This window comes from Chiloscyllium punctatum, chromosome 5 (genome assembly GCF_047496795.1).
Source record: "Chiloscyllium punctatum isolate Juve2018m chromosome 5, sChiPun1.3, whole genome shotgun sequence".
NCBI lineage: Eukaryota > Metazoa > Chordata > Chondrichthyes > Orectolobiformes > Hemiscylliidae > Chiloscyllium > Chiloscyllium punctatum.
Window position 1 is genome coordinate 113,611,885 of NC_092743.1, and position 23,374 is coordinate 113,635,258.

The following is a 23,374-nucleotide window of genomic DNA, read 5'->3' on the forward strand; positions in this document are numbered from 1 at the left end:
TTGTTAAGACCTCCAGCAGTTCCTTTTCTGTAATGTGGACTGTTTTCAAGACATCAATATTTATTTCCCTGAGATCCCTATCCACCATGTCCTTTTCCACAGTAAAAACTTTCACAAAATATTAGTTTAGTATCTTTCCCATCTGCTATGGTTTCACACATAGATTTTTGATCATTGATCTTTCAGTGGCTCTATTCTCTCCCTGGTTGCTCCTTTACACTCAATGTAATTGTAGGATCTCTTTGGATTATCCTTAACCTTATCTGTCTAGACTATTTGCCCTCCTGATTTCCCTCTTAAGAATTCCCCTACACCCCTTACACTCTTCAAGAAATTCCCTTGATCTCAGTTGTCTGTCCCTAATATATGACTCTTTCTTATTCTTTATCTTATCTTTATTCATCCATTGTTCCCTACTCTTACTAGCCTTACCCTTCATTCTAACAGAAACATACAGTACCTGCACTCTTGTCATCTCATTTTTAAAGGCCTTCCATTTCCTGAAGTTCCTTTACCAACGAATAACTTCCCCAATTAACTCTTAAAAGTTTCTGTCTCATACTGTCAAAATTTCCCTTACTCCAATTAAAAACTTGAACGTTTATCCAAAGCCTTACCTTTTCCATAGATATTTTGAAACTAATAGAATAATGACCACCAGTCCCAAAGTGCTCCCCCACTAACACTTCAGTGGCTTGCCCTGCCTTATTTCCCAAGAGAATGTCAAGTTTGTTCCTTCTCTCATAGGCACACCTTTATATTGATAAAGAAAATTTTCTTGAACACATTTAACAAGTGCCTCACCATCCAAGCTTTTAACATTATGGCAATCCCCATTTATGTTTGGAAAGTTAAAATACCCCACTATAACAACCATATTATTTTTACATATATCTGAGATCTCTCTACATGCTTGTTCTCACTTTCACTCTGATATTGGGGGAGGCTATAGTACAATCCCATTAAGGTTATCATCCCCTTCCTATTTCTGAGTTCCAACCACATAGCTTCACTGGACGGTCCCTCAGAAATATCCTCTCTTAAGTACAGCAGTAATGATTTCCTTAACCAAAAACATCACTCCCCCTCCTCTCTTGCCTCCCTTTCTATCCTTCCTACAACACCTAAACCCCAGAATATTGAGCTACCAGTCCTGTCCCTCCCTCAGCCATGTTTCTGTAATAACTATGATGTATCAGTATCACGTTCTCATACATGACCTGTGTTCATCTGCCTTACCTGTTAAACTCATTGCATTGAAATAAATGCAATTTAATTCATCAGAGTTACGTCACTCTCTGACTTGCTCTTGCCTGCCTTTTCTAATTAACTTGACATTTTTTAAATTCAGCATCACCCTCATCTGTCATTCTCTTCTCACTTAGGATCCCCCACACACCCGCTCTCAAATGGAACTGGCAAATCTTCCTGCTGGGATATTAGTTTCAAGTGAAGCCCATCCTTTTTGAACAGGTCTTTTCTGCCCAGAAGGGCTCCAGTTACCCAAAAATTTGAATCTTTGCCCACTGCACCATCTCCTCATCCAATGATTTATCTGCCCTATCTTCTTATTCCTACTCTCACTAGCATGTGACACCAGGAGTAATCCAATGATTACTACCATTAAGGTTCTGCTTTTTAACCTTCTACTGGACTTCCTATATTCACTCTACAAAGTCTCAACCCATTCTTTAATTATGTCTTTCTTACCAATGTGTACAACAAACTTCCAGCTTCTCAATCTCCAACTTAACCATATGCTGCAGCAACTTTTAGACATCCTTGACCCTGGCACCAAGGAAACATGCCATCCTGAATTCAGGCTCACGGTCACAGAATCTTCTATCTGTGCCCCTGATCTGGCTGCTACTTCTATTTCTTCTGAGAGACTAGCCCCTCAACAGTACACAAAACAGTATATCCGTTTGAGAATGGAATAGCCACAGGAAGCCACCTTCTACTGACCCTCTATCGTTTTATCTATTAGCACATTTGTCTAATTTTCTGTAGACAGTCCCTGCATCATTACATTGATACTGGATTAGTGGTGCTGGAAGAGCACAGCAGTTCAGGCAGCATCCAACGAGCAGCGAAATCGACGTTTCGGGCAAAAGCCCTTCATCAGAAATAAACCTGTTGAAGGGCTTTTGCCCGAAACATCAATTTCGCTGCTCGTTGGATGCTGCCTGAACTGCTGTGCTCTTCCAGCACCACTAATCCAGTATTTGGTTTTCAGCATCTGCAGTCATTGTTTTTACCACCATTACATTGATGTCAACCAAAATCTGGAATCGCAGGAGTTGTTTCATGGTTCTCCTTTTCAACTATTATGATGAGATTTTTCAGATTATAATCATTACTTGATGGATGTTCACCCACTCTTTGACGTTTATTTCATCCAACTCATTATCCATTGCTAAGTTCAAAATGACATACCCCATCATCAGTGCAAAAAAAGACTTTTTCAATCGCATTAGGATAAAAAGGGTGATCAGCATCTATGTGGGTATAGGGATTATATAAATCAAGGTAAAGGGAAATGATGGGCATGCAGCCAAATCATTTGGTGTGTGTACTTGCAGTGGAAACAATCTAACATGTCAGACATTCTGTAGATTAGATTAGATTGCTTACAGTGTAGAAACAGGCCCTTCAGCCTATCAATTCAAAGGAAGTTATTATTGGAAGTAGATTATCTTCCACCACCACAATGTGACAGGAAGCCAGTGGTGCTGATGTCATTGGCGTGCACCTGGAACAGGAAGTCAGTACCCTATCCACCAATAGATGCAGGTCTGATGTCAATCACCACTGCACCTCTTTGACTGACTAGGAGCTCAGTTCTCCCATACTTGTCTCACAAGTGGTTCTCAGATCTTATAATCAGAGTGGGCACACGAATACAACTGCATCAGATGAACCTGACCATCCCTTTCATACACTCTATCCTGCACAGTATTCACATCTGCACATCCATAGCATAATGGATGTTTTCCCCAAATGTAACATTTCTTGAACCGAACTTTCCCTCCTTTTGACTTTTGCTCTAAATATTAGAGGGTCAGTTGTAGCCTTTCAACTGAGTAACTGTAAAATACTCTGAGGCCTGAACCCCCACCCCCAATATTGCCAGTTGAGATAGCTGCCATTCTGCCACTTGATATTTCTATACATGCGCATATGATGCTTCACCTTCTGGTGGTGACATTGGTCTTAAATTCTCCAATTTGAACCTTATTCAGGGGCTTGTGATGATGCTGCTCCTTTAACAAGGTTATGTTGTCCATGGTTATTTTCAGAGTGGTCATAAAAATGCAGAGTTGCCAAGACGTCTGGCTTAGATGGGTTTTAGGGCCAATTTAATTATAGCTAACAGATACTGTCTCAGAAAAAAGGCTTTCTAGTTTTTTAAAATATCTTGTATAATGAAAGGGGAGTGGCCATTTCTCCCAGTTCAGTATTTTTTCTCTAGTTTGGTTTGGGTTCGGAGCTGCTGGTCAGTCAGTTTAAGCTGGTCCATGAAACAGTTCCATGGAAGATGGGGATTGTTGCAAGTAGTTGGAACAACATCATTAAGTTGGGATAATCTGGTGGGTTTTCAGATCAGTCGTTATTCTATACTCTATATTAATTCAGTAATCTTGCAAATAAATTCTGTTTTATTTAAAACTAAGTGGTTGGGCCAGCTGCATCCTTCCTGAACTAGTCACTTTACATATGCTTAAAGTCCAGGTTACTTTCTTGAAATGTTTTGAAGGGGTCTGGCCTGGTGCATAACAAGCTCAACAAAATTAATGTAAGCAAGTTAACATGAGACAGCAAATTAATAGTGCTTAAACAAAAATAAATCAAGACTGTTAAGAGTTAAGACAGGACGATATTTTTCCACATTAGAAATCAACTTCATAAAATTTTTGAAAAGTTGTCACATGTCACAGGTTTACTTGAACAGCTGGAGATCCTAAGGTTTTGATACGAAACAAAGTGCGTCATTTTCAGGTATTTGCTAATGTCTATATTTATCCAACAAGGTGATGTACCAACTGAAAAGAATGACAGGCAAACCAGGAATACTAACACTACAACAAATATTAGGACTAAAACATCATACAATTCAGAAAATAGCATTCACACAAGGAACATTCATATATGACTTCAAATGGTGATTAACTGAGATCCATTTGTCTTGCTACATGTGTCTTCAATACTTTGACTCCAAGGTTCCACTTGGCATGATTTACCAGTATTTTAAGGATTAAATCACTGAACTGTGAATTCTGTCCTTTCATAAAGCCGATTAACAGACTAAACCTGATTGATATAATATTACTTAATTGCAGGTACAGTGAAGGAATGATGATTTATTTCAAAGAACTATAAATTATAAATAGTGTTGGCCTGGATATCATCTCAATTTCAAACATTACTATAAGAAGTGTTGCTTGTTGTAGGAGCTCTTGTTTAGTTTTCTATCAAAGCATCCAATGTGTACGTGTACAAACACAATAGGCAAATGTTCTCTGTGAAGTGTTATCATAGATGCTGTCAGTATGGAGAAAATCATTCAATCCATTGTACCTGTGTTGGTTCTTTGATAGTAGAGATTAGTGCCGCATATCTGCTTTCAGTATTTAACAATGTTAATTCTGCATCCTCAAATACTATTCAACCTTCCTTTAAAATTACTTATGAAATCAACGTCAGCCATCTTTTCAGGTACAGATGACAATAAATTCCTGGGTGAAAAACGTTCACATCTCTGGATCCTTTTGTCAAATATTTTAAATTTGTGATCTCTGATCATTGGCTCACACACCAGTCAAGAATAGTCTTACCCATCAAAGTTTCTGGTCATCATGAAAAACTATAAAATTATGAGACACATAAATAGGGTTGATGGTCAGAATCTTTTTCCCCAGAGTTGAAATGTCTAAAACTAGGGGACACGCATTTAAGGTGAAAGGTGTTCAGTTCAAAGGCGATGTGAGGGGCAGATCTTTTACACAGAGAGTGGTAGGAGTCTAGAACGCACTGCCAGGAGTGGTGGTGGGGGCAGATAGGGGAAGTTAAGGGACTTTTAGGTAAGATCACGAATATACAAGCAATGGATGGATATGGTTCAATGGCAGGCAGAAAAATATTGTTTAATTTGGCGTCATGTATGGCACAACATTTTCAGCCAAAGAGCCCTTTTCTGTGCTGTACGTACTATGTTCTATATTCGAAAACATCCATTAGGTCACCTCTTAATCTTTGCAGATCTAAGGAAAGCAGAAAGTTACTAATGCAGGCAAGCCAGGACATATTCTTTCAACTCGTATAAATGGGTAGGATTAGTAACAGGCAGGGTATTGATTGTAAAACTATCCGCCAAATCCAAATAGCAGTTTGACTGAATGGAATTGGTACTGTTGCAAAGGAAGACCCTGCAAATCGCATGCAGGATTCCCACCTTAACCTTGGGAGGACTAGCTAACTGTTACCATTCAGTGGACAAGGATTGCTAAAGTAAAAAGCCCAAAAGAGGGAGTGACCAAATATGACCAAAGTGAAATAGCAAATCCAAGAGGAAAGGTAGCCAACTAACTCTGTGGCAGCCCCATGTAAAATGGAAGAAGGGCAAAGACAATCATAAACAAGAAAAAAGGACTGTGGATGCTGGAAATCAGCAACAAAATAGAAATTGCTGGAAAATCTCAACAGGTCTGGCAGTATCTTTGGAGAAAAAGGAGAATTAATGTTTCGGGTCCAGTGACCTTTCTTCAGAACTGATTGCAGCAAGGATAAGGCTGGTATATATGCTGAAGATAAAATGGAACGAAGGAGGAGTAAACAATTGATAGAGAGAGAGAAAATAGCATTTGCACAGACAAAGAAATGGGTAAAGGTCAGCCTGGGAGAATAACTAGCTGCTAATGGGGACTGTTAGTAGTTGGCAATGGGCTGTTTGTGGGAGCAGCCTTTATGATGAAAAGGTATACAAGCAGGAGACTGGAAGAACACAGCAAGCCAGACTGCATTAAGGTTACACCAAAAACGTTGACTTCTCCACCTCCCTGACTTGCTGTGCTCTTCTAGCCTCCTGCTTGTCTACCTTGGATTCCAGCATCTGCAGTTTGTTTTGTCTCTAACCATATGTTGAAAAGGCCTGATGTGTGGGGATTAGGGTGAGGACATAGGATAAGGTGCATAGGTCCTCAAATTATTGAACTCGACATTGAGTCCAGAAAGGTGCAAGGTCCCCAAGAAGAAAATGAGATACTGTTCTTCTAATTTGCACTAAGCTTTGCTGGAGCACTGCAGCAAGCCCAAGGCATAGATGTTGGCCAGGGAACAAGGTGGTGCATTAAAGTGGTAGGCAACAGCAATTTCTGATTTGGTTGATGAAGGTAATGCTAACTTTTCCAACTTTTGCTCAAAACTAAATCCTTATTCCCTGGTAACATCCTAGTTAACTCTTTCTGTATCCTTTTTGAAGTATAATACTCAGAATTATCCAAAATACTCTAGTGAAGGCTTGTCGATGATTTATAAATTAAATCAAAACGAGGATATCAGCAGAATTTGCAGTTAGTTATTGCAGCTGCAGGAAAAGCAATGTTGGCAAAAGCATGAGTAACAGCAAAGTAAAATCCAAACCAAAATTAATTTTAAAACATTATAAAGTTAAGACAGAATTTAAATATTTGTGACACAAACAGGCTGTATCAAGAAGTATTAATGTTAATCAAAGCATTTAAAATATAGTGTTCAACTATTACACTTTATCTGGTGAAATCACAGGCAAATTGATCCTGTATTAATGGTGGAACTGCGGTCCTAAAACATATCTATCCCTGACTCATGAAAATGCAATCTCCTCTGCACGATTCTTTCCAACTTACTTTGTTTTAATTCTGAAGATTGTTGGTGCTACCCAAATAATAGCAATTCCCAGGGGGCAGAACTGCAGGAGCTGCCAACTGCACAACTTGCCTCCATTATAGCTTTCTTCACTGGTCTGCGGCCCACAGCTTACAGTCCTGCCTACCAGGGGTCAAGATATTTTTATTTTTGAGGGCTATTTGTGAAACATATTCAAGGGTACTTTTCAATTTTTTCAGCTTTTCTTTTGGTTTTCAGGACCCCCTTTTGTATTCTCACCAAACTCCTTTATTGGTCAATGCAGTCATATGTACATTTGTGCATTTAAACTTGATAGGATTTTCTCCTTTAGATATACAAGATCATTACCAAATTTTGTACATACAGAAATATATAATTACATCTTATAACTAGTAATCTCTAAATGTTTCTTTGTTAAATAATGAATGAATCTCCCTAATGTGTATTCAGTAAAATAACATTAAAATAACAATAAAAAAATCAAATGCTTTGATTAACATTAATACTGATGTAAAAATGATGCAGATATAATAATTATTGGAAAATCAGTAATGTAACCAGGAAATATATGCTTGTAAGTAGCTTTCTGAAAACTTCAGTGAAATTGAATGCCTTGTGTCATCCAGGCAAATCAGTTGCATGTTGTCCATTTTTTTGTATTCTGCGCTTCTAAGCTTGCAAAAAGAAACCTCAGCTGCCCCGATTGTCTCCTCTCTGTGGAAGATTCCCTTGTGTGCATTAAAAGAGGTGTAGATGAACAGATTTTTGTTCACTGCATCAGTATCTAGGCTTCCTTCTTCTTACTTACCACCATTTGTCATGCTCACAGCAAACACAAACACCCTTATAATGGCTGCTTGTAGGTACTTGTACATCCAGAGAGCTGACTACCACTTTATCCAAGGAAAGTTATTTCCTGACTTTCCGCACTGATGTTAATTGAAGGAATATGCTAATAGGCAAGTGACTAGGACATAGGACATGTGACCACCAGACTATATTAAATTGTTTGCAGCATCTACTTTAAACAACTGTGGCGCACTAATTGCTGATCAAAGATTTATAGTGAACCTTCCTGTTGTGCGTGCCTGTAATATATATTCAAGAAAACAGGACCTACTTTTGGTTTACCAGTCCCAGTGTGAAACTGATCAAACCCTTATCTGACTACCTCTTTCTATTTCTTAATCCTGGGTGTGTTCTCAACATGATTTTCAGCATGACACCTGTCTTATTGTAGTTCAGCCAGGATTCCAGCCTGAATCTCATACTGAAGTAGTGTGTCCAAATGCGAGATCAATTAGTATTAATTCATAATTACTAGCATATTCTAAGATCATTTTTATTACACAGGTATTGTTAGATGATATAAACCTCATCTCTAAAAATGAATGCTGGTAAATCTTTGCAGCAAATATCTGGAACAGCCTCTGATATTTTAGTACCATCTATTAAATTGGAATATTGAAAGCCCTTTTCTGATTTCAATGTTCCCACTTATCTTTAAAAATGATCTTATTTATACACACCAGCAAAGTATTAATGTGCTGCCAATAAGGAGTAAGGCTGGGAATCATCCAGTTCTTGACACTGCTATTGACAAGATAGAGTCATCGGGATGTACAGCACAGAAACAGACCCTTCGGTCCAACTCAGCCGTGCTGACCAGATATCCCAACCCAATCTAATCCCAGCACTTGGCCCATATCCCACTAAAAACCCTTCCTATTCATATACTCATCCAGATGCCTTTTAAATGTTGCAATTGTACCAGCCTCCACCACTTCCTCTGGTAGCTCATTCCATACAAGTACCACCCTCTGAGTGAAAATGTTGACTTTTTATCTTTCCCCTCTCACCCTTAACCTACGCCCTTTAGCTCTGGACTCCCCCACCCCAGAGAAAAGATTTTGTCTATTTATCCTATCCATGCCCCTCATGATTTTATAAACCTCTATAAGATCACCCTTCAGCCTTTGATGTTTGAGGGAAAACAGCCCCAGCCTGTTCAGCCTCTCCCTGTAGTTGAAATCCTCCAACCCTGGCAACATCCTTGTAATCTTTTCTGAACCCTTTCAAGTTTCACAACATCTTTTAATTATGCAATTTTAAAATGCAGATACCCTAAATGGATGGGAATTAGTTTGACATCCAATTCATGGTGTAGAGCTCTGTGGTTGGTAAGTCCTTTCATCTGAGCTGGAAAGCTTAGGTTCGAGTCCCATTTGCTCTCTGCATGATCACACCCTGCCTGAACAAGTTGATTCAAAATTACCTCCACATCATGGAGCTAGGCCCCCTTTACAAGATGGGAACTGACTCCAGAGTACAACGCTTACAGGGCAGCAGCATCTTTCACTGAAGTTGCTGTTGCCTTTCAGAACATAGCAGACAAGAGACCACAAGACTAACAACATGCAAATAGTCAATGAAACAACATAACAGCCAGTCTGATGAATAACCTTTTCTGTCCCAACAATTTTACTAAAGTAGAAACATCAGGTTAGCAACTCCCTGTATGGGAGGTATTCACTCTCTCCCTTGTTTTGAAAGCACCAGTGCACTCTGAAGAACATCAGAGGATTGACTCTCCTTCTGGCTGCCTTGATAATTGGAACTCAACTCCAGGTAATGGGGAAGGGGTCACATTTCCAGTGAAAGAGAGGTTTTAAAGAGCAACTCAGAGCAGGTGAGTTAAGAAGACTGTAGTCTAACACACTTGGGAAAAAAGTTGAAAACGACTATTTATCCTTGATGTTGAGATTCTACAAGTGATGGAAAGATTAATTGTGTCCAATCAATGTGGATTAACAATGAACAAAACAAATAATACTAATTTCATTACTGAGTCTAGAGCTGTGTAATGCTCTGCTCATGCTACATTTTATATATTTAGTTCAACTGTTTGCTCATGGGCAGAGGAGGAACATAACTAGAAAAAAGATAATGACCTTCAATTTATATAATAAAGCAACGAGGAAAGGTTAAAAATCAGACTCTTCAGCATTAAATAGGTAAATTGGAAGACTTTTATTTAACAAAAGCATATAAACTTCTAAGAGAAACTATAATCTCTCAAGATCAATAATTACTGAAGGAGGCAACTCTGAGACAAATATTTATACCTGAAACATCTTTACCCTTTAAAAAACATACGAAATTTAAAATTAAAAATAGGATAATATTTTCTTGAATATCACTATTTTATAATTTCTAGATCTCTACTGGTGATTCAGAAACCTGAATTCAAACCCCACATGGTAGTTGAGGAAATTCAAATTCAATTAATTAATAACTCTATAATTCTATAACTCAGACCATGAAACCATTGGGTTGAAAAAAGAAAATCAGTCTTACAATTGCCGCTTTGGAAAATGTATTTACCATATTAACCTAGCCTGATCATTCATGGCTCAGTAAAGTGTAGAGGAGAACATTTCTGGAGCAACAGAAGGCACTCATAGACCAGATTCCAACCTGGTGAAACTAAAACACATACACGTTGAATGGTGGAAACAGTATGCTAAAGAAATTCACAAGCAATAGATAAAATCAAAACACTGTAGTCTTGCCACATCCAGTCATGAATGGTAGTGAACAATTAAACAAACAACCACAGGAGAAAGTTCCATAAAAATATTCCCATCCTCAATGATGTCAGTGCAAAAGTCAGGGTTGAATAATGTAACCAGATTCAGCCAGAGGGACCAACTGGATGATCCATTTCAGCCTCCTCCTGAGGTCTCCACTGTCATGTCAATCTTCAGCCAATTTGGTTCACTCCATGTAAAATCAGGAACTGGCTAAAATCTTGAAATGCATAAAAGTAGATAACTCTCCAGGACCTGATCAGGTGTACCCTAGAATTCTGTGGGAAGCTAGGGAAGTGATTGCTTGGTCTCTTACTGAAATATTTGTATCATCAATAGTCACAGGTGAGATGCCAGAAGACTGGAGGTTGGCTAACATGGTGCCACTATTTAAGAAAGGTGGTAAGGACAAGCCAGGGAACTATAAACCAGTGAGCCTGACATCGGTGGTGGACAAGTTGCTGGAGGGAATCCTGAGGGACAGGATGTAGATGTATTTGGACACACAAGGACTGATTTGGGATAGTCAACATGGCTTTGTGTGAGGGAAATCATGTCTCACAAACTTGATTGAGCTTTTTGAATAAGTAACAAAGAGGATTGATGAGGGCAGTGGTAGACTTGATCTATATGGACTTCAGGCGTTTGACAAGGTTCCCCATGGGAGACTAGTTCGCAAGGTTCGATCTCATGAAATACAAGGAAAACTAGCCATTTGGTTACAGGACACCTCAAAGGTAGAAGACGGAGGGTGGTGGTGGAGGGTTGTTTTTCAGATTGGAGGCCTGTGACCAGTGGTGTGCCATAAGAATCGGTGATGGGTCCACTACTTTTTGTCATTTATATAAATGATTTGGATGTGAGCTTAAGAGGCATTTCCAAAACAGCATACTTGTTTGAAATGGGGATAGCCACAGAAGACTCCTGCACTATCTACCTACTTCTCTTACCTTTCCTGGAGTTAATCCATCTATGTAACTGTATCTGCAACTTTTCTCCCTTCCTGTAACTGCCATCCATCACAACCCCTTGCTCTTGTAAATTCCGCATTGCCTCTAACTATCGGTCCATTCCATCTAACCGTTCCATTCGATCTGATAGGACTCGCAGCCAACAGCATTTATTGCAGATATAATCCTCAGTAACATGTAAACTCTCCCTAAACTCCCACATCCAACAAGAAGAACATATCACTCTACTAAGGGCTAGCATTTCCTCTTTCAATCTGCAGACCCAGAATATTGCTCCGTCTTAATCCTCACAAAACATTGCTCCAGGCTAACTTAATATTTATGGATTATATTTTTAAGTTTAATCAAGAGCCATTTTGCAATAAAACATGTAATCAAGAAAAACCCACTCTATCCACTACCGCAGACTTACAGCTAGGCCCCAAGGCCACACTTCAAACTATTCACTTATCTGTCTCTGTGCTGTGACCTCTCCCAAACAGGTTCCTTCAAGATCAGTTGTGAATTTCATTGTTTTTTAATTTTCCAGATGCATTCTGATGTCCAGTGTTACATGAATTTAACAGCAAAAGCAGTAACTGTGCAGGTTCGCTGCTGTGACAGTTAGCAATGTGGGTTTCTTTTTCTCTCTCTCTCTCCTGCACTAACCTCACCATGTGCTGCCTTTGTCTCTTCCTTTTAAAAGTGCCATTGTTTTGACTATTTTTCTTCAACAGCATATAAGACAGTAATTGCTCCTCCTGGAATTCAAGGAAATCACCTCTAACAACTAAAACACCTCAAAAAAGGAGCAGCTTGTTCCAGCCAGAAATGTTTCCCATCCTCCATCTTGGATTACCCAGAATCCTGTACTAATTTTGGCTCGCCAATGCTCAGTGATTTGGTCTGCCCCTCAACTGCTGGGTTTTGGTTTGCAATCAGTTATTTTCCTGATCTTGAAGATGTTTGAATTGCTCGTGGACCCCTTGATTCTGGACACTGGATTCATTGATGGGAATGAGAATGAAGAGACAGTAGGCAGGTGTTTAATGGTGAAAGAATCTCTGTTTATCTAGGTGCAACAGATAATTATATTAAAAGAAATGGTAACTCAGTAAATTCTAAGAAGTTAAGACAATGAATACATAGGAACACACTGGTACTTAAAATTACACTATGAAAAGAGATTACTACTATTAGACGCTATTTACTGATACACAGAAAACAAACAGCATTTAAAATTTTACTCTTGACCAGGCTTCCTACCAATAGGGTCCCAATGCATTGGCACCACCTGTCTTCCCCTCTCTGCTAGCTAGATTAGAACTTTGGGGTCTCAGGAGTTCTGCTCACCATTCAGAATGTGGTTTTAATGCCCCAAAGATCATTCTGGCTTGCCATACCCAGAGCTGGATGAAGACTTCAGACTGCTTAGATTCTTCAGTTTGGGTTCAGTCTGCTGGTGCAGTAAGGCATGCTTTGGACTTAATCTATTGAGTACCAAATGTTCTTCACTTTTGATGGGTTTGTGAACAGGTTCTCACTTCAGATTGTGTCTGTGGACTTGCGGCTTCAGTGGCTTCAGTGGTTGATCAGGTTTGTTGGTGGTTGCTTCAGATAATCATGTCCAAGTATCGAGGTTCTTGCCATCAGGGTTCCCGGTTCAGAAATGCGGAGGCTCTTTGTTCAGATTACGGTTCTCAGTTCTCGGTTTGGCCTTTGTCGTTCTTGGTTGCAAAGCTGCTTCTGGGGGAAGCCTTTGGAGAAGCTGTTCATACAGATGTTTGGTGTTTAAAAGGCTCTCATGTTTGGAAGCTCTTTGTTCAGATTTCTCTTCAGATAAAATCAGGGCTGGCAGTTATACTGACTGTGGGCCCCATTATCTCTGTGCTAAATCTGTAGTTTCCATTGTGCTGTTCTGAGATTAATCGGCTTTCGATAATTTGAGTGTGTATGTGAATGGGATTTGATCGAGATTGAATGTCAATTATTTCTGTTGGTCCCATACTGTCTACGCTGAGGTGGAAAAGTTGTTTTGGGCTCAGGTCTGTTGGCTTCAGTTGATTGTTCTTCAGAGAGGGGGTGGAAATTGGAATTCCAGACAGAACAATAGTCCCAGATACCAATCTCCATTCCCAAGCCTGCTGGTTGGGTGGCATATTTGCTGCAGCTTCAGTCCAGCTGTCTTTTCAAAGTTTTGAAAGTCCAAGGGTCTGCCCAAAGTCCAGGGTTGTGTCCAAATGTTTTAATTTGGGGGATTTTTGCTTGATCTTACAGAAATTTATCACAAATTTGGTCCAAACCTGGACAAAAGAGTTGAATTCCACAAGTAAAGGGAGATTGACCTCAAGGCAATATTTATCCAAAGTACGCAATCAGAGCCCAAACAAAATTCAATGGGATTCAAAGGAAACTGCATATTGCTGCAGTCATACCTAAGACATAGGTTTTGGATATCAATTATCTCAGACAGCTGCAGGACGGTCTTCAGGATCTCTTAGGGCCAACTATCTTTAGCTACTTCATCCTTCCATCATAAAATCAGAAGTGAGACTGGTTTACTGATGATTATATAGTATATCCTTCACAACTCCTCTGTTACTGGAGCAGCTGTGATTTGTCCAGCAGGACCTGAACAGGTTTGGACCAATATTAGCAACATTTGTGGCACACAGTTGTCAGGCAACTAACATTTGGAACAAGAGAAATTTGAACCATCTCCATTTTACTTTCAACAATATTACCAGCACTGAAATCCATAACATTATCATCCTGGGATTTACCATTAGTAAGAAAATAAATTAGCAGAGACAGCACAAGTTTTGTGGCATCAAAAGCATGAAAAGGATAGTCAATTCTGTGGCACATCACTTAACCTCTTGACTTCTCTGTCAACCATGTTCCAGACAAAATCAAAACTGAGATGTAATACTTGCACTGTATCAGTGCAACTCCAACAAAACTCAACAAACTCAACTCCATCTACAACCCTTAAATATTCGCTCCATCCATCACTCACAGTGGCAACATTGTGTACCATTTATAAGGTGCTCTGCAACAGCTCACCAAGGTGCCTTCCAAACCTGTAACCTCTATCAGCTTGAAGAACAAGGGCAGTAGGTGCTTGGGAGCATCACCATCTGCAAGTTTTCCTCCAAAACACTTGCCATCCAGATTTGAATCTTTGTTGTTGTTCCTCCATTGCCACTGTGTCAAAGTACTGGAATTCCCTTCCAAACAGCACCATGGATGTACCTGCACCATTTGAAGTTTTCCAACAAGTTGGTTCACTACCACTTTCTCATGGGTAATAAGATATTGGCAGTAAATGCTAGTTTTGCTTATATCAAGGGTCATATCCCATTAATAAATGTTTAAACTTACATTTATATTTTGAGTATTGCAGCAATGTTCTGACAGAATAATACCAGGCAATTTAAAAGATTCTTGAATCATATCACTGAGATGCAATAATCATATCCTCACTCACTGTATTATCCATCAGTAAGTCCTCCCATATTAATAAATGCATCTAAAACTGAATAATAATGAGCTGATTCAATGCAATTCTAAAATCTTCTGTTGCACTGTAAGTAATTTTAAGCATACGATATAAAAAATATGTTTCTATTCAGCTTACATCACTTTCTTGAAGAACCAGAAAGGTAGAACAAAAGCCAAACCAAAACACAGATAAGCTTTTCACTCCACTTGATAAGCAAATGGTCTTCTCCATTATACAATAAGGTTTTCTGTCCCAAGGCCAATACCACAAACATCTCTCTACATCAAGGAAGCACTGAATGGAAATGCTGAAAGTATGTCTACCTTGAGCCAACTCTGTGACAAGCTAGGGAAGTGATTGCTGGGCCCCTTGCTGAGATATTTGTATCATCGGAAGTCACAGGTGAGGAGCCGGAAGACTGGAGGTTAGCTAAGGTTGTGCTGCTACTTAAGAAAGATGGTAAGGAAAAGCCAGGAAACTATAGTCTGGTGAGCCTAATATCGGTGGTGGGCAAGTCGTTGGAGGGAATCCTGAGGGATAGAATTTACATGTATTTGGCAGGTGGGACTAGATTAGGTTAGGATATATGGTTGGCATGGACGAATTAGACCAAATGATCTGTTTCCGTGCTGTACATCTCTGTGACTCTATGACTCTATACCAAGTAAAGTTAGAACTGATTTGAATATCAGTTGAATTTCACTCTTGTATTAAAAAAAGTGTCAGAAAAATCGTGACATTATTCAGTAAGTAATTGAATTATGCAGGAATAAGGATGAGGGCAAGGTGTCTCTCCTAAAAATACTGACATGGTTACCTAGAATCTAGTTAACAAGATTAGGTCCAGAAATTGCACGCCAATCATAATAAATGCATTATTAACTCGCATACAAGGAAGTCCTTGTGAGAAGAAAACTGAATTTTCCAGTAAACTGTGCTCGATCTTCATTAAAGTAAAATATCAATGTGACTCTAACTCCTATTTTCACGGGCTCAAAGATTAGCGGAAGAATTTGCAAAGAAATTATTGACTAGAGTACATAACAAAGAACAAAAAAGACATGCATTTATTGGTGAGGTGACAAAATAATCTGGTCAGGCTCACCAATGTTGATAATTATTAAACTGCAATAATTCTAGATCAAGATACTACCACTGAACAGTATCTTGATACATGCTGATGATATAAGAAAAATTCCAATCAATCAGACCACATAGCTTTATTTGCAATGACCAAATCTATCTTAAATCACTATTTAAATGAAACAAACATAAACATACCAGCAGATAACTTACCATGTGTTATTTTTTATTATCTGATCATTTCTGTTCTGTCACAGGCCACCAGACATTGTGTTCTTTAATGTGCTGCACAGATGCTTCAAGGCAACAGCTCGAGAGCCTTGTCTAAAAATAATCTTAATTTACTTAGGCGCATCGATTTATACAGGTAACAAAGTACTATCCATACCATATGGAGCTGGCATTTCAGTACAGCAGGCGCTTGAGGGACAAAGAGAAACCTCAGAATAATAGTGACACAGAAAGCAAAAGAAATGAGTAACTGAGAAAGGTCACAAATCAGGTAAAGTGTATAATTTTGTGACTAATTTACAGAAATGCTCTGTATAAATGTTTCAGATTCAGATTTTAGTTTCGATCTTGCATGAAATAGCAACCTTGTCTAAACCTTTACAGTGCTGTTTACAAATCTTTATAAATCTAATTCCACCTGCCAATTTAAAAGAGTAAATAGATAAAACAAAACACTCTAGAGTTCTTTCTTCCGAATCCAAAAGTCGTCAGCCCTTGCTTTTGATAGAGGCTTGGGTGGTGTTACCCAAGTTTGAGTGTATAACACAGGCTTGGAAGTGAAATCAGGTTTGAGTGTGTATCCAGAGTTGGGTAATCCAGGTTTGGGTATGTTTCCAAACACTGGACATGCGGCAGGACTGCAGAGCTTAGATTTGATCCATTGCTTATGGAATGGTTTAGACTTTTGTAACAAGTAGCCCTGTATTGTAGCTTCATCAGGTTAATGCCTACTTTTTCTGGCATGCCTTCCTGCACTTTTCATTAAACCAGATTTGAACCTCTGACATGATGGTGATGGTAGAATGCAAGATATGTCAGGCCATGAGGTTACAGATCATTATTGAATGCAATTTGTCTACTGCTAACAGCTTAGAGCTGCTTGATCAAATCAAACCCTGTCCGATTTAGCCTGGTGGTAGAGCCACACAACCTGCTGTAATGTCTCCCATTGTGAAGACAGGAGTTAGTACCTGCAATGACTATGTGTTCATCACTGTTAGCAATACAGCGGTGGTCTGATGAATCTGTAACCAGTAGATTGGTGACAATGAAATCAAAAATGTGTTTCCCTCTTGATGGTTCGATCATTACTTGCTGAAGACGTTATCTAGCAATTATGACCTTTCGGACCAGACAGTCAGTACGAGCTAACCGTATTTGGTGGTGAACATTGAAATCCCCTGCCCAGAGTACATTCTATCCCCGTATCACCTTCAGTCCTTCTTGCAAGTGTTGTTAAACATGAAAGAGTACCAATTCAACAGCTGAGGGGTACAAAATAAATGATAATCAGCAAGAGGTTGCCCATGTTTGACCTGGTGCCATGAGACCCCATGGTGTCAAGAGTCAAAGTTAACAATTTCCAAGGCAACTCCCTCACCATATTAGAACACTGCCTTTGGTGAGCCTGTCCTGCCAGTGAGAAAGGACACACTCATTGAAGTGGATGGCGGTGTCTGGTGCATTATCTGTCAGGATTCCGTGAGTATGACTATGTCACACTGTTGATTGTAGTAAGTGTTAAGAATGAGGACTTCACAGGGTTGACGGATGGGTTTGCCATTGTCATTTCCAGTCTCTAAGCCAATGATGAGTACTCCATCTAGTTCTTGCTTTAGACTTTATAGAGTCACAAGATCTACAAACCAGGACCACAGATTTCCTTCTCTAATGGTAATCATGTGGGCCTTTATGAATTGTTACATGGTTTATTCTTGTCCTTAAGAAAAAATCCATAGAAATGCAAGTGTTATAGAAATGCACATTCTTTGTTTATGTATTTGTGCTATTTGATAATGCAATTACTTTGACCTCAGTTACATGTGTTATAAAAGTTACCAAAATTGCTGTACATCAATAAACAGCCTCATTGATTCTCTTCAAAATAATAATTGATTTTCTATTTAAATTATGGTTGAAGTCCTTCCAGTCTTGACTGATGGAACATCTGCTGACAGCATCAAAAGCATAATACAGGCAAATGGCATCTTTAAGTGGGTTTATACTAATTGCAAGGATCTTAATTACTAGTACATTTGAATGCTAAAAGCTTATGAGTTTCCCAAGTAATGCTCCTCTGCTCTATACACCAGTCATAAGCAAATCAGCAAATCTAAATTCATTATTCAGAATGTTCCCAGGCTTGGAAGAATATGGGTTATGACAAGGAACTTGGAAAAATCAGGTGACATGTCCAGCAGAGGCCCCCTTGGTGCTAAGATATGAAAAGTCACATTCTCCATCCAAGATTTGGAGGTGCCAGTGTTGGACTAGGGTGCACAAAGTTAAAAATCACACAACGCCAGGGTATAGTCCAACAGATTTATTTGGAAGCACTGCCCTTGGGAGTGCTGCTCCTTCATCAGGTAGTAGTGGCATCAGACCATCCAAGGCTTGAACATCGAGATGAGAACACAATTCCAAATAAGGGTCATATGAACTGGAAGCATTAACTCTGTTTTTCCCACTCCACAGATACTGCCAAACTTGCTGTTCCTCCAGCACTTTTTGTTTACATTTCATTGTAAGCATGACTGATGGATCCAGCCACAATGGGGGTTATTGGTATGGTTGCTACAATGCAATAAAGTGCAGGGCTATCGGAAAAAACAGATACACCAGCAAATCCAGAGCCAAAAGCGATCTCCAGCAAAGCACAAACGATGTCCAATAGCTGAAGGGCCCTTCAGGACACACAGGAGGTACAAGAGGGCCTGTCACTCTCTATGCCATTTCTTCGAGAAAAGCAAGGTGCAGTGTTGGGTGAGGATGTCCCAGGATACTATGCCAAATGCTGGAGCGGGACCTGAGACACAGCGTGACACATGATTCTAGCTTCCTGTGCTCTGAATCAAACTCTTCTCAATGTAATGAAAATCTTTACCACACCCTGTGGCACCTACAAATGCCACTGCCAATATTATGCCCATATTATCCACAATAAAGGAATGACACAACTCGCTGTATTTTCATGGCTCTAGATGTGACCAAACAATGTTGGCTGCCAAGTTGGGCAGCAAGGGATTTTCTCTGGCCATTCTCTTGTGAGTGGGGAGGGTGTGGACCCCAGAAATTGCTTCTTGCATCCTGCCCTTCCATTGGTGTGGCAATTCACAGCTTGAGAGCTCATGGCAGGTCAATTTTTCATTTTTAAGGAAGTGTCCAGAAAGCGTTTGAAAGTTAAGTGAAATAGTTCTGCATCCTTAACTGCTCATAATTAAGTCATGCAGTGTGAGATAAATCTATATTCATTAAGATAAGTCATGACAGTGCTGTGATTGGAAGGCGTGACTATCTCTTAAATCAACATAAAATAAAGAACTGCAGATGCTAAAGACCTGAAACAAACAAGAACAGAAATTACGGGAGGTCTGGCAGCATTTGTGCTGAGAAAACAGAGTAAACATTTTCAATCTCATCACCTTTCTTCAGAATTGAACCTCTGAAACAAGATATTTGGCATGTTGTTACTTCCTTCAACTGTTCAGCTGTGAAATAGAAACTAACATTATAAATGTGGAAGAGTCTTCAGATGAGTGAGATTTTGGGGTAAGCAGGAGAGGTTATGGGTTCATGCACCACTGCAGGTAAGGATTAAGTTTCTGATTACTGCTTTGACCAAATGTGGAAATACCGTATTATTCCGATTCCTGGTTTATTGAGATACTAAACTCTGACATTACTCCACGAGTCCCTTAACCAGATGCCTCCACACCCATCTCCACACATATAGCTGCAAAGTAAAACCCTCAATCCTAGGACACTTAGTTTTCTTTGCAAATCAATAAAACAAAGAAAAAATTTGGACAAGTTTAAAATATTAGGAAATATCAATGGTAATGACTTAAAAGAGTGAATTAAATTACAAGTTTAACATCCGTGTGGTACAACCTCATATTCACTTCAAACCTTCACAAAACTCACATTTGTGTAAAAGTAGATTGAAGGCCCACAGTGGGCCCCCTATTGTTCACTGTCAGATTGAGGCCCAAGTCAAAACTCAGGTCACACTTGCATGTTGTTCATGCTCTAGTCACGTTGACCAGTTTATTGATTAAAACCATTTCATCCAAGTGCTCTTCTCAGTGAGTAGGACAAAGGGACACAGAACTCAGTTTGTGATTCAACTCAGTTTTATTAACATTATGGAAACACCATGTGAGCATTTCCAAAATTTCAATAATTTCATTCTTTATTTAGCTCTAACCACAGTGTTTCAGCTGAACCATTGAAACATCTGTCCTCTCTGATGTACGGCTGGCTCTCTTCCACGAAGGTGGGTCTTGCAGGTCAGGGCAGATCTTCTCCTGGACCTTCTTAAGCTGCTGCATGGTCTTCTGCCACAAGCCTTGCTGTGGGTCTTTGTCGAAGGAGGAGTGACTTCTTGGTGTGTGTTACTATTCTCCCCTCTTCCCCCACCACCACCACCATCTAGCCCAAGACATTTCCTAATATGATGTGGCTTTTGGCCAATGGGGTTATGAGAGGGGATCAAAGGATCCAATGGGATCATGCCAACACCCTTCACAATTGCCAAGGAAGTGTAAAGTGCATGTCCTTGGGCACTGGCTGGAAGTCAAGGTGTCAGAAAATCAAAACAACACTTCTCCATACACAACCATCAGGCTGGTTCTAACTCATTCCCCCGAATCTTTAATCTTGGTTTCCATTGTTCTCTGTAGCCAATAGCTGCGAGCTGCCATCTGGCTTAGTTTGGCCAAGTTTTTTTCAGGTTCAACTTCTGAGGCTCTGGATCAATTTAGGATTGGGAAAGTTCCATGGCACCATTTCAAAGAAGAGAGAGGAGATGTTCTGGCCAATATCTATTCCTTGACCAACATCACAAAATTAGATTATCTGGTCATTATCATGTCGCCTTTTATGGGAGTTTACTTTGTAAATAATTGTTGCCATTTTCCTGTATTACAGCAGTGATTAAACTTTAAAAGTTCTTAATTGTATGTAGAGTCCTTTGAGATGTCCAGTACTCATAAAAAATTGCTAAATAAAGGCAAGTCTTTCTTTTCACTTCTGGAGGCTTAGTCAAATGTGGTCACATCTCAGAAGCTTTAACAACAAAATAAAAACTGAAATACTGAAAAAATGTAAATGATAGGAGTGCTTTCTAACAGTTTAGACAGGTATATTCCCAATAATTAACATACTTATTACTTATTTAGCAAAACATTGTCCAGTTTTAACACATATAAAAGGGTTTTTTAAAGATGGGCATGTTTATACTCATATGTTTGAAAAGTAATTTTCTCCTAATATAAGCAGAAAAGTATTACTAGTTTTTCAAGATGTTTTCATGCAACATCTCTGCAGCAAACTGATAACTGGCTCCATTGTTCTACACTCTTGCCCATGCATGTATATGGAGTTTAATTCTAAACACACAGCATATTTGAAGTTTTATGTTAAATGGATAATATTCAAAATGTTTTTGTTGAAGCAAGACTTCAGTTTCCACCACAAAGAGTAGATAAGTAACAAAGGGGAAAGACTGTGGCAATAAAGCTTTGTCAGAAATATGTATTTTTAAAAGAGTCATGTTAGATATGGAGTGGAAGAAAGAATTTGGTGCATGTCTTTCAATAAGATTGACCATAGAATCCTTCAGCAGAAAGGAGATAAATAAATTAGGAAATTGAACAATTCCCATTCCATACCACAATACCATACCTTGGTCACTGTCTGGGACAAAACTAAATAATTTGCATGTTTGATCCCCTAACTGAACCCTAAGCTGAGTGTCTGATCTACGATCAAGCTCAGTTATTTCCAACTCCATTTATTGCTTATCATCCCGTTATATCATCTCATCACTTGTTGAAATACTCATCCATCATATGCTTTACCTCCACACTCAACTATTTAAGTATTCCTCGGAAGACTTCTTCTCCTTCAGTACTTCTCTAGTCCAGCTGTCTGTATCCTAATTAATATTGTCCTGTTCTCCCATCACTGTTGCGCTCATTGACCTACATAGTCTGCCAGTAATGGTTCAAATTTAAAATGATCAAGCTTGTCTTCAAATCCTTCAATAAACTTCCTTGCCTATTTCTTTAAACCCCATCAATAGCATATACTTATAGAGCACCCCTAATTTAGTACAACAAATCAAATCAAAGCGCTGGAATTATAAAAACGCTGTTTAACAGAGTCAAGTAAAGAGATATTAGCAAAGATGAAAGGGGCAGTTTTAAAGGAGCATTCCAAAGGAGAAAAAAAAGGTATTAACCTGTCACTGGTGGATATAGATTCCCCAAGTCTGGCATTTTTTTCCCGAAACTACTCTATCTTGTTACCTCTCAATCCTTCTAAAGGATGTTCCTTAAATCTCACTTGCCTTGATGCCAAATTTTGTATGATAGCACTCATATGATGTTTTTTCTGCATTACAGATTGCTCAAAAATACTAGCTGTTGTTAGGCTACGATAAAATGTTCAGTCTGTCAGGAAATTGAGGGAGACGGGGAGCAGATTGAACAATGAAGATGAAAATTCAGATGATGAATGTGTTCATGTAATGTTTCGACACAAAGAGCCACTTGAAAGGAAGTAAATTATGAAGCTTTCCGAAAACTGCACAATGACATATTCAAATAATTTTTATGATAAAGATTTATCCATGAAAGGGAAACATAAAAGACTATTATTCAGCAAAGTAAAGTTGCATCGTGTGGAAGAGAAACAAGGTGAATGTTAATAAATCTATATTCAATTAAAGCCAATGTCAGTTCAAAAATATTTTATGGTAACATTCACACTGTCAAAACAAATTGGAATAGAGTCTCAAAGTAATTGCAAAGCAGGAAATTGATTCATAACCAATGAACCAATCTCTAGAGAAATGTCTCATGACTTTCCCAAAACCCTAATTCTATGGGGTCCAAGAGGATCAGGTTTGGGTGTGATACCCATTCAAACAGCTTTGCAACTATCATTGTCGAAGCCTCCATATAATGGACAGCAGTGTAGGTTACCACAACCATGGCTGAGATTAGTCAGTGCAGCGCAGAATTAGGATTAATCTTGAACCTTACAGTTCAGCATTTCTTTGTCAACTTTGTTTTTGAGGGAGATTTCAACTCTGATTTTCTTTCAGTTCCTGTGTTTGGCTTGGG

General features: G+C 39.1%; 1 protein-coding gene across 2 annotated transcripts in view; it reads right to left on the reverse strand.

Moving 5' to 3' along the window:
- Positions 1 to 16,286, reverse strand: part of LOC140477357 (cAMP-regulated phosphoprotein 21-like) — a 448,868-nt gene extending 432,582 nt beyond the window's left edge. Inside the window, exon 1 of one of the 2 annotated variants that reach the window (XM_072571088.1) lies at positions 16,227 to 16,286. The gene's annotated coding sequence lies outside the window, so the exon portion shown is untranslated. The remainder of the gene's footprint in view (positions 1 to 16,226) is intronic. The other variant, XM_072571084.1, reaches the window with a different exon arrangement.
- Positions 16,287 to 23,374: the final 7,088 nt, after the last annotated feature.